Source organism: Mytilus edulis, chromosome 2, assembly GCF_963676685.1.
Source record: "Mytilus edulis chromosome 2, xbMytEdul2.2, whole genome shotgun sequence".
NCBI lineage: Eukaryota > Metazoa > Mollusca > Bivalvia > Mytilida > Mytilidae > Mytilus > Mytilus edulis.
This window is the reverse complement of record NC_092345.1, coordinates 103,537,115-103,549,506: the sequence shown is the minus strand read 5'-3', so window position 1 is coordinate 103,549,506 and position 12,392 is coordinate 103,537,115.

Genomic DNA, 12,392 nt, shown 5'->3' with positions numbered 1-12,392 from the left:
GTAGACACTCTTACCTCGTTCCATACACTCAGTCCTGCTCTCTTTTGAGTTCATGCATTTTTCTTGATTTTTTTTGTTAATAATGATTTGTATGTTTATCAATTTTGACGATTTGAACATTGTTAAACTAATGTTATCTAAATGTATATCGTCTCACACATGCTCAACTAATTTTCAGAATCAGTAACAGTTTGATCAATAGGCAATTACCACTGGACTAGTATATATTTGTTTAGGGGCCAGCTGAAGGACGCCTCCGGGTGCGGGAATTTCTCGCTACATTGAAGACCTGTTGGTGACCCTCTGCTGTTGTTTTTTATTTGGTCGGGTTGTTGTCTCTTTGACACATTCCCCATTTCCATTCTCAATTTTAATTAAATACCCTGAAATAAATAAGCGAAAAAAACAAATATTTCAGAGAACAACTTCCACAGAAAGAAATGTTAATTATCAAAGACGTGAAATTCTACATCCGCAGTTAATGTTAATTCAAAAGATAAACATTTACATTCAAGTTAATTTGATTCTGATTTTGATGCTTAGATGATGCTAGAATGCAAAGAAACACTTTACAATCTTTGCCATTGTTCCTGTTTATATGAATGTTTTCTGTTCTGGTAAAAATAAAAAGTAAGACAAAAGCTTGCATTGAAGCAATTGTATACCTGTCATATACGGCGAGATTGTAGAAGTAAATACAACATGATGGTCTTTGTATATATTAAGTAATATCCTTTTTGTCATTTTTTGTATTCTTGTCTTTCATTTTTGCTGATCATTGTTTATAGATTGCACTTGTCTATCGACCATTATGTCTTTATTTGTTGACATAGTTGTTTGTTTTAAATAGTGATTATAATTACGGTTATAACACAATGGTATTTGTTGTACCCCAATTTTTTACACTTTAGCCTGTTATATGTGTTTGTTTTGAGCATACATTGTTGTCAATATAAAATAATCATATGCAAGCGAGAGGTTTATCAAGCTATAAAAACAGGTTTGAACAGCCATTTTCTACATAAGACTATTTTTGTACCAAGTGACAGTTATTTTCCATCGTTTAATGAGTTTGAGCTTTTGATTTTGCCATTTTACAAAGGATTTTAAGTTATAAATTTTCCTTAAAGTTCCGCATTTTTATGATTTTATCTTTTAGATAATGAGATAGGTATATCATTCGCAAATATAAATCAACATGCAGATATTTTAAACGTTCAGGTATTTCACATCCCATCTTTTATGGCAATATCATATACAAAACACAATCATGTCTTCATTTGCCTGAAAAAGCTAACCTAACCTTTAAAAAGGATTATCTAAAAGAGATACAGTCATGCTACTGATGTCAAGTCATTAAAGATAGCTTTTAAATGGAATAAATATTGATTCGCTTATAGGGTTTTTGCGTCGGAAATAAACATATTTATTCTAAAACAAGTCATTTGCATTATACGGGTTATGTTCTTCTCGAATATTTTATGGTGGTATCATATTAAACCACTTACGGGAGGGATTGTGCTTGATTTTCATACGATGAAGACGGAATATATCGATCAGTTTAATTAAGGTCTGGAAATGGCATTGCAGTTATTGCTAGTAGTAATTTGTTAATTTATGTTAAAGGTTCCTTATTTTCAAATTTATAAGTTTCTCCTGGTAATTTATATAACATCTGACTCGGATGTCTTTCAAAATGATTTATATTGTGCGTATAACTGTGTGCTTTTTTATTTCACATTGGCTATATGTAAAGGGGGAAGGTTGAGATCTGACAAACATGTTTTACCCCGACGCTTTCATTTTCCTGTCCCAAGTCTGGAACCTGTATGCATTTTTTTATATTGGTTCATTTATATGATTTTGAGTTTGGTGTGACGTTCATATCCGCTAAACAAGTATACAATTTTAGCGCTGTGCTGAAGACTCATGGTGGCCTGTTTGCTATTTTCTGTTCTTAAATCGGGTTGTTGTCTAATTGACACATTCCCCGTTTCCATTCTCAATTTTATAAACAAAACCAATAAAGTGAATAAGTTATTTTATTCTATTTAGTCCTAGCCTGGTATTGAAATGTAAACCAATCTAATATCATTAACGGTGCCAATCTGCTGCACATCTGGTGCTGGAGGCCCACATATTTGAAAATCAAAACCTTAAATTAATATTGAAATGCTGACAAAGCAATTACTGGAGTAATAATATAATTCTGTGGTATGAGATCTTTAAAATTGCCTTGAATTAGATAATTAAATAAAAACAGATATATGAAGCGTTCGACTTTTTTTACTTTAAATTGGTTAAAATTGTATGGTTTAGTTTGCATTAAGTGATAACATCAATATGCATTTAAACATTCATAACATAAGACTTGAATGTAATGACAAATTAGTTTCCCATACCCTAAGAAATTGAATAATCATAATAATGAATGAATGAATGATAACAAGCGAGAAAACGACAAACTATTATCGTAATTATGCGTTTAATTCAAATATCTTTTATTAATGGGACAACTTAAATCATGAGAAGATTAACACATGCAAAAGTGTCCCAAAGTTCTTTAATGTTAACCGGGCCATAGCTATAAAATATTGAAAACACGACATTTTGTTAAAATTTCATTTGATTGTATATGAATGACGACAGATTTAAATAAACAGTATGCAGTAAAAAAAAAACAAGTTATGTATAGACTTGCTAGCAAAGGGTAAGAGGAGTAAGCTATCCTTAAACTTTCTAATCGATCTTCTTCTACATTCGATAATACAAATCGGTGAATAGTTGAATAGGGTGTATGATATGTACATACTCTTTGGAATACGGGTTATTGAGTGATAGAACATTACCTATACATCTGAAAGAGAAATACAAAAAATAATCTTTGAAAGGTTTCTGTTTTCATTCTGCTTCTAATGAGAATAAATACCATGTTTGTCAGCAGTGCTTCACATCTAGCACCAATTGGAAAACCGACTGTCTGCTTTTGAAATTATCATTCTACCAAAATGTGTATCATTTTCAGTCAATTTGTTGTGGAACATAGTGTGGTTCTACACAATGTCTGTCGTCACTTTAAACGACAAATGTATATCACATTGATGTACATAAAACTTATGTTAAATGAGATGAAGTACACGATATTTCATTTGAACATCTTTTTCTTCGGGAAGAATGGTGATACGAACTCAGTCAAATGATTGGAACATCTTGATGGTGTAAGTTTGTATTGTTTTTCAAAGATTTTTGTGAAATTTAGGTATCTCATATGAAGTATGAAGATTTTCATCGTCAATTTTATGTTAATAATAAAAAAAAAAACTTAAAAGGCACATAAGCAGAATCAAATTACAAGAATACGAATTAAAAGAAGACTTTAACCAGTTATTTAGATGATAAACAACGTCAGTCCCTATAATGTATACTTCAAGACCATCGTGTATTATATTTGAAGTTGATACAGAATATTTATCAACTAGATATTGGTACCTTCCGATGAACTTTTTAGAAATCGGACAAGTCGTTCTATGACATACTTAGGAGAGAAAAACGAATTTTACGAAAGAAAACAAGAAACGAGAAACACCATAAAAAAGGTTAAGTCACAAAAATACTAAAACCCGAGGAAAATTCAAAAAAGGAAAAACGTTTTAAGAAAAACAAGTGAACATACACGGAACAAATAAATCTGATCTATGACACAATGTAAATACGAAATAAATAAAATAAGGGGTCTTATATTAAACAATACCAGAAAGACAACCATAGCCTAAGATAAAATGAAGCCAAATGAAACAAAGTAGAAAGATAAAACAAAATAAAATTGTAAGGTATACAGTCTATGTATGTACCGGTTGATTCGTTCATTATTCGGAGCAAGCCTTCGAGAGCTGCAAGGGTACAGTAAAATCTGTTGATCTCCAGGTTAAAGGTCGGGGCAACTTTGACCGACCGAGGTCCCAAACTTTTGACACAGTCATCGAGTACGGAAATTTTTTTTTCCTAAAAAATAAGTGTTGTTCATAGTACGAAAACACTTATCAAAGCTGGAATATATCAAAAATAAAGACACCACTAAATACATAATCATTAAATAACAACAATGCATTATACAGGTCATATTAACACAAACGTACGATTTGAGAATACTCGCAATTACTACAAGCTAGTTAAAAATTAAAACCAATTAATAATAAACAATCATGCACCAGGAATTAAAGCGTTATCTGTTAGAGCAAAACATATTTATCGTGTATGTAACACAAAGCATCCACAGCCTCTGGCTTTTTGAAAAGATCAGAAACTCGTGAGCACAATGTTCATCGTAGATTTTGAATGAGCTTTTAAATGCATGAAGAAACATTTTCTATCCATTTAGAAGAAGTGTCCATTTTTGGTTCATCTGGTTTTATCCTTTTACTGGCATAAATTTCAACAGCATACATCAGTAGCCTGAATATTAATTAGTTCGTGGACTGTAGAATAGGATACTTTGAGCCGTTGCCAAAAGTTGTTCATTGGTATTCTAAGATGCATTGACACTTAAGAAATATCTGATCTGTCACAAATATGAAAATATAACAGAGACGTGCCTTCTCTTTTCACATATGTCATTTTACTAGAAGCACGACTTCTCTGTTATAGATTTCATCCTACTAGATACGTGTCTACTCAGAATTAGGTCTCATAATAATAGCGCCTCATTCTCTACTGTGGTCGAACTACTGTATCACTAGCCTATCATTTCTGAGAATGTGAGTTCGAATCCCGCACGTTGCAATTTCGCTGTCTATAGGATTGTCAGCTTTCTTATCCAAGATCAAAGGCACTCTATGGACACTCCGTCTGTATTCATTAATGCAAACTGACCGCCACGAAATGCATCTACTACGTATGTGATGCGTAGGATCTTTTGTGGGTGTCAGTATATTAGAATAAGGGTAGCTCTGACATAGCTATAATAAGACATAGACCTGCTCACCCTTGTTCTTAATTTCAGTATCATTATTCTCTAAATAGATTTCATTCATGTCAAAAAATATGTGTGTATCATTTTAGATATCACTTTTCTTTTTGCATGTTAAGTTAGTCATATATTTTATTTTACTAGAAATTTGTCTAATCTTTCAAAGATCCATCGGAAATTATAGCTGGTTTATTATTATTGAAATTGAAACTTAAGGAATAATCACAATTGAGATTACTTTCATTTTTAAGATCAAACTGGAAAAAAAGTATTGGAACGGTCTTCAAAAATGAAAAAAAGGCCATTTGGTAAGCAACAAAAGCATAGAACAACAAAATAGAAAAGAAAAAAGAATGGAAATCAAAACGAAATACTGCATACAATTGTGAACGTACTTAATAGAGATTAATAATGTACTTTTACATAATCCATAATACAAATGTCACGCTTGAAGATTAAAAAGTACTTTATGTAGGACAGGAAAATACCAATTATTATGGTTAAGTGAATGTAACTCCTAAGTTGAAGAAAAGTCTAGACTAACATATTCATAGGTCATTATACAAGTATTCATTAAATCATTAAATACAAAGTCTAAATCGTGAAGATAGAATTATTCATATTTTAAAGAGGAAAATACATTTGTCATCCTAATCTTAGAACATACTGTCAGGATACTATAATTCAGCACTTGAATAATATTTATTTCCTTCCCTTGAAACTAGGTACATTATCTCATCACTCTTAGTACTTTGACATTATACGTGAGATATTAACAACCAATACCGAGGATCGTTAATGTTTGATTTGACTGTAATGCTAGAAGTATATGGGGAGGGTTGAAATATCACAAAACATGTTTAAACCCAACGCATTTTTGCGTCGGTACCAAGTCAGGAGCCTCTGACCTTTGTTAGTCTTGTGTGATTCTTAAATTTCATTCATTTATATATTTTGGAGTTTATTATGATGTTCAACATCACTGAACTAGCACACATTTTTGTTTATGGGCTAGCTGAAGCACGCATTAGGATGCGGGATTTCTCGCTGTATTGAAGACCCATTGTTGGACTTCGGTTGTTTTCTATTCTTTGGTAAGATTGTTGTCTTTTTTGACACATTCCCATTTTCCATTCTCAATTTTGAACCGATAATGTAGATGAGGAACACAAAAAAGTTTAACTTTCATTCGTTTATTAATATCATTAATTCATTTTTAAATTGATTAGAGTAAATGTAAATAGTTATCAAAGGTACCAGGATTATAATTTAGTACGCCAGACGCGCGTTTCTTCTACATAAGACTTATCGGTGACGCTCAGATCAAAATAGTTATAGAGCCAAACAAGTACAAAATTGAAGAGCATTGAGGACCCAAAATTCCCAAAAGTTGTGCCAAATATGGCTAAGTTAATCTATTCCTGGGACAAGAAAATCCTAAGTTTTTCATGTTAAAAAGAAAACAACCTTTATTTTTGAGATATTAAAGTTGTTTTGAAAGCTGATGAAACCTAACATCACTATGTATTTCTGACTTAAACAGGTAAACGGCGGCAGTCGATGGAAGTAAACAGTTTGAAACAACACAGTAATAATAGCGAACATTATACGTTGGTTATTCGTATGTAACAAGGTGATTGTGCATCTTAAAATTATAATTGGGAAAAGATGAATGTTTTACTCACTATAAGCCATTACCAATTTCATAAGAATCACCTTTAATCGATCAAATGGGAAAGCATCGCAGTCCCATGTCCGATGTTATTTTTTAAATAGGTAATATAGATACCATCATATGTCACATAATATAATTAAAAAAAAAAATCTAATTTTATTACAATTTTTTGAATGAAAAAATGCGCAGTTGAATAATTGGGTTAATTATCATTGTTGTATTTTTTCATTTTTTGATGAACTCATTTCGAAAAGTACTAATCGTTCTACCTTTCATAAGCCCTCATTTACAATAATACAATGTGGGTCAATATGTTTGTAGGTTGTAATTGGAACCCTAGTGCATGCAACCAAGATAAAAGGGCGTCAAAAGATCAAAGTGTTAGATTATGTACACTTAAATTAGCAATGATCCTAATATTTCATTACATACTTGTATGTGTTTCATTATATTCATATATTTCTATTTATGTCCTCTTTGTAATAAAAATAGAAAAAAGTGAAATGATACGACAAAGGTTCGTGCAAATATTTAAACAGGCGTTACGATATATGCATATAAGTATATTCTAAATACTTGCATCGGACATAAACTAAATCACTCCTACAATAACTGATAAAGTCTCTGGCAAAAAATGAAAATTATGTAGATTGTATCTGCAAATAATATACACAAGAGATTGATTTGCTGGCACCAAACCCTTCACATAACCTTGGATAATGGTATTTTGAAAACTTATCAGATCGATGGAGAGCAGAAAAACAAATCAGGATCAGTATAGTTAATTGTAGATCAATCAAAAATCATAATTTAAAAAAACATATATCGCACTTTAAAATTCCTGTATAAAGATCTCAAATAAAAAAAACACCTCCAAGTGTGATATTCATCCCATTTTTAATATATATACAGCTTTTTTAACGTAAGGTGGTACCAAACACTTTTACTAGAATTAATTTTGTTCGTTTGATTTCCCAAAATATTCACTTTGGCCCTTCTATAAAAATATAAAGATTTCAAAAAACTTGAACCACAGTTTGACCATCTCTAATTTTGATCTGTAATTGTCGATTGTTTCGACAAGGAGTTGTTACCTAGATCTACTTTTACAGTCACTCAACAAAGCATGGCTATTGATGATTAAACAAAAAAATATGGGTCACTATGTTTGTATATCTAATTCAAAACTCACAGAGCATGTAACCAGGTTAACAAGGCTTCAAAGGATCAAAGTGTTATTAATAATATTTCATTATTGACACTTTTACACAAATATTTATCTTAAGTAGTCATATATACATCTTTTAGTTTTGTGTTATAATTGCTTATTTAACACGTTCATGTTATATGCTTCTATTTATGTCTTTTTCATAATAAAAATAGAATGAAATATATCGATAAGTTAAAAAAATATTTGTACGCACGTAATACGTCATACTTAAAAGTATATTTTTAACACGAAATACATCATATATAGACTTGATTTAAAGGAACTATTCTAATCAATTATCAAAACATTTGGTAAAAAAGAAAACATTGTATTTCCATCAGCAAAATGTATATTCTGTATCAAAAATAACGTTTAAGCAAATATTGCTGTTGTCTTAAATACCAGTATTGTTTAGTTAAATATTCGTCATAATCATTAAAAGATGTCAATTTTGTTTTAGTTGTTTTACCTTTGTTAGAATTTGTAAACATATTAGAATCAAGCAGATGTCTTTTACACATGCAGTGTGTTTAAATAAAGGCAACAGTAGTATACCGCTGTTCGAAATTCATAAATCGTTTGAGAAAAACACAAATCCGGGTTACAAACTAAAACCGAGGGAAACGCATTTAATATTTGTAATTAATATGTTTTTCTTATGTGTGACATATCTATATTTAACAAATTTTAAATGGGAAACAAAAAAGATTGAAAAATCTATTATGGACGTGAGATTATTCTATGAATCAAAAATATAGAGACATAATATCTTTTTTGGTTGCTCATTTTCGAAGGTTATGTTTCTAACAGACAAAAAGGTCGTTACATCACACATAAATAATTTCTATTATCTTGTTCTCTACGGAATGTTTAATTATACCATGAAATTAGCATAACAATAAACGACATGGTGAACTATATTATCTCAATTTCTATGACATAGTGACCTATATTATCTCAATCTCTATGATTTATGAGAGTTAAAAGAGTATTTTTAACTCTTTTTAAAGAAACTTATACTGTACTTTATCAATTCTCGCAACTCAAACGGTTAGGTTTTATTTAATTCTGTTGTGTCGATTTTTCGAGAGAAATGTAATGAATGAACTCCCGAACATAAACAAGAACAATACATGTAATTGCCACCTACAGTTTGATATATTTCGTGTTGATTAGGAAATCATTTTGAAGCAATCTGTGTGTTGTTATCATCTTTGAATATCGTTTTTTTTATTTTATCGTGATACAATTACTAACCTCTGTTGTGTTGTAGATTAAAAAAATTATTCATTAACATGTTTACGGTCAATATGTGTTTATATCTTTACTGTTTTACTATTGAGAATAAAAGACATTCTTAGAGGAATATTTTTGAAAAAGGGTGTAAATGACACGAGAAAAACATAGCTATAATTGATGAGGGACAAACAATTACAAAACATAGAAGACAAACAAAAGTCCACAATACATTACACAGAACATTAGATAGACAGGAACCCAATCGAAGTTCTGGTGAGACCCAACACCACGGGAGAGTAAGACATTTTTCGCTTCCCAAAAACATCCGTACACTTACTCCTAAATAGATTCTACAATACAATAGGACATTTAGTTATGTTTCACCACACAATTGATTTCTGTAATATGTTATTTTCTCTTGAATTTTCACCTGTGATGGTCTCAGGCGACATTGTTTTACGAAAATTATTTCTTAAAATGTCCTGTACCAAGTCAGAAAAATTGCAGATATTACCTTATAGTTCGTTCCTGTGTGTGTTGCATTTTAGTTTTTCTGTTGTTTCGTTGTTCTCCTCTTATATTTGATGTGTTTCCTTCAGTTTTAGTTTGTAACCCGGATTTGTTTATGCTCATTCGATTTATGAATTTCGAACAGCAGATAATAATGTTGCTTTCATTTATACAATTGTCGTATTTTTACTTGTGGATGTATCATTCAAAACTGACTGTATACGATTATGATGGTTCTGTATAAAAACATTTTTGGTCATGGTTGTGCTCTTACTTTTTGAAGTTCTTTATCTTTAACACGAGTGGATTTGATGAAAAGTATTTCTGAAACATGTGTCGTGCACTGAAGCCAGTGTCAAATGCTAATAATATCCACGCTTCTTCGAAATATCGACAGGCCAGTAGTTTTATATGTTAGTACTTGAATCATTTTTTTATATTAATGTTTGCTTTTTTCAATATTCTAGATAAAGGAATACATCTCCCTCTTGCGTAGCCTTTATTCCCTTTTGGGGTTTGGTTAAATATGGTTCCTTTCGATTTCACCAGTCCGAATCTTTTTATTTATGTCTCAATAGGCTTCTAATATGGTAGAGACATTTGTAGCGCATCTGGTGTAGATAAAGAGGTATCTTGTCTATTGGACAGTATGACTGTACAATGAGTCAAGCAGGTCAGAACCTCAGTTGTGGCATGAATATACAAATATTGCTTTAAGAAAAATCGGAAATCATTTGAAAAGGCAACATGCAAAACTCTTACATTGTACAGATTAATAAAAATATCTGATTTTGTCTTCATCGTTTCGGTTTAATACTAATAAGTATCGATCTACTGGACCCTAGAATAAGATCAGAGATACTGACCCATGTATTCATTGTTTTATGGGTTTTTTATGTCTTTTTTGACAATTAATGTCTCTTTTTGGTGTAAAATTTTAGTTCGTTACGCAGAAGTGGTATGATTGGAACAAAAGATTACTACAATTAGGTAGGGACTTTAGATATAACTGATTTCTCATAAAGATAGAGCCTTAATCAATAGATCAATGCTTTTGGGGGCTAAATTAAACTTTTTTGTATTATTTCAGCAAGTCGGAAAAGTCAGTGTAAAGTAAGGATAAATATGATAACAATAAATTTGTACATATTTAGATTAGGATTTTTTTTTCGGTTTTTCAAAACGTATTTGAAAAATGATTTGGATTTTATTTCATCTGATCACGTTAAAAGTTTACAAGATATACTTCCTAATTCATATTTGGCAGATAATGTACAGTATAGGAGATATTGTACTAAAAAGAATATTAAGACTGATGAATACGGAAAACGTGTATTAGAGCTTTGCATATCATCTAGAAGCCGAATTCTAAATGGAAGAACTTTAGGGGATACATTAGGTAAACCCACTTCCCATCAATATAATGGTAGTGCTGTTGTTGATTATTGTATTGTTAGTAATAATATGCTAAAAAATGTATGTTTTTTTACTGTAAAGGATTTTACCGTCCACTCTGATCACTGTCCTATAAATGTATGTTTATCTTTAAATTTTTCTCAAGTACAACAAAAAGTTGGGAGACCAATACCTAAGGGTTTACATTGGAACAATGAGGTTCAAAAATGTTATACAGAGATGATGTTATCAAAAGACGTTGAATCTAATGTAAAATCATTCTTAAGTAAAGACAGAGTACCACAAAGAAATGGGGTGGATGAAGCCACCGAGGATTTAACAGATATTTTTAACAACATTCTCGATAAACTACGAAGTCATTTAAATCTTCCTAAGGGTAACAGATTTAAATCTAAAAAAACGTAAACGAAAGAAATCTAGTTTAGGGTTTGACAGCGAGTGTGAATCAATGTATCGTAATTTAATCCAATCTTCTCGTTCACTCTCTAAGGGTTCTGTAAACGAAGAAAAGTTGAAGAATTACTATGGGCTAAAAAAGCAGTTCAAAAAACTAGTACGAAAAAAAACACGACAGTATAAAGCAAAGATGCTTGATTCCTTGCTGGAATTAGAAGACAAAAACCCCAAAGCTTATTGGGATATTATTAATAAATTTAAATATTCTGACAAGGACATCAGTGATCAGAGTTCCAATATTCCCTCTGATGAATGGTATAATTATTTTAATAAACTATTAAATGTAGATTGTAGTAATGAACAGGATGATTTTCCTACAGGGTTTAATGTTTTTCTTGATTATGACATACATATGCAGGAAGTGTTGAAAGCTATAAAAAGTTTAAAGAATAACACAAGTGTAGGTTTTGACTGTATAAGTAATGAGATGCTTAAACATTCTAGTGTGAATATGTTGAATTGTATTTGTAAACTTTTCAATATCATTTTGAAATCAACTTTATTTCCTAGTAGTTGGACAGAAAGTATGATTAAACCTCTTTTTAAATCAGGAGACGTTAGAGATCCAAGTAACTACAGAGGTATAGCAATATCCAGCTGTTTAAGTAAGTTGTTTGTAAAGATCTTGTGTAACAGATTAGATTTTTTTGTATCTGAGAACAACATACTATGTCAAAATCAAATAGGCTTTAGAAAAGCTAATAGAACAATTGATCATGTTTATACATTAAAATCCATTGTGGATAAAATGTTTAGGGCAAAAAAATATCTATATTGCTGTTTTGTTGATTTTAGAAAAGCCTTTGACACAGTCCGGAGGAGTTTTCTGTTTTCTAAACTTTTTGAGCAAGGTATTAGTGGCAATATTTTCCATTTAATTAAAAATATGTACACATGTGTTAAATATTCAGTTAAACTAG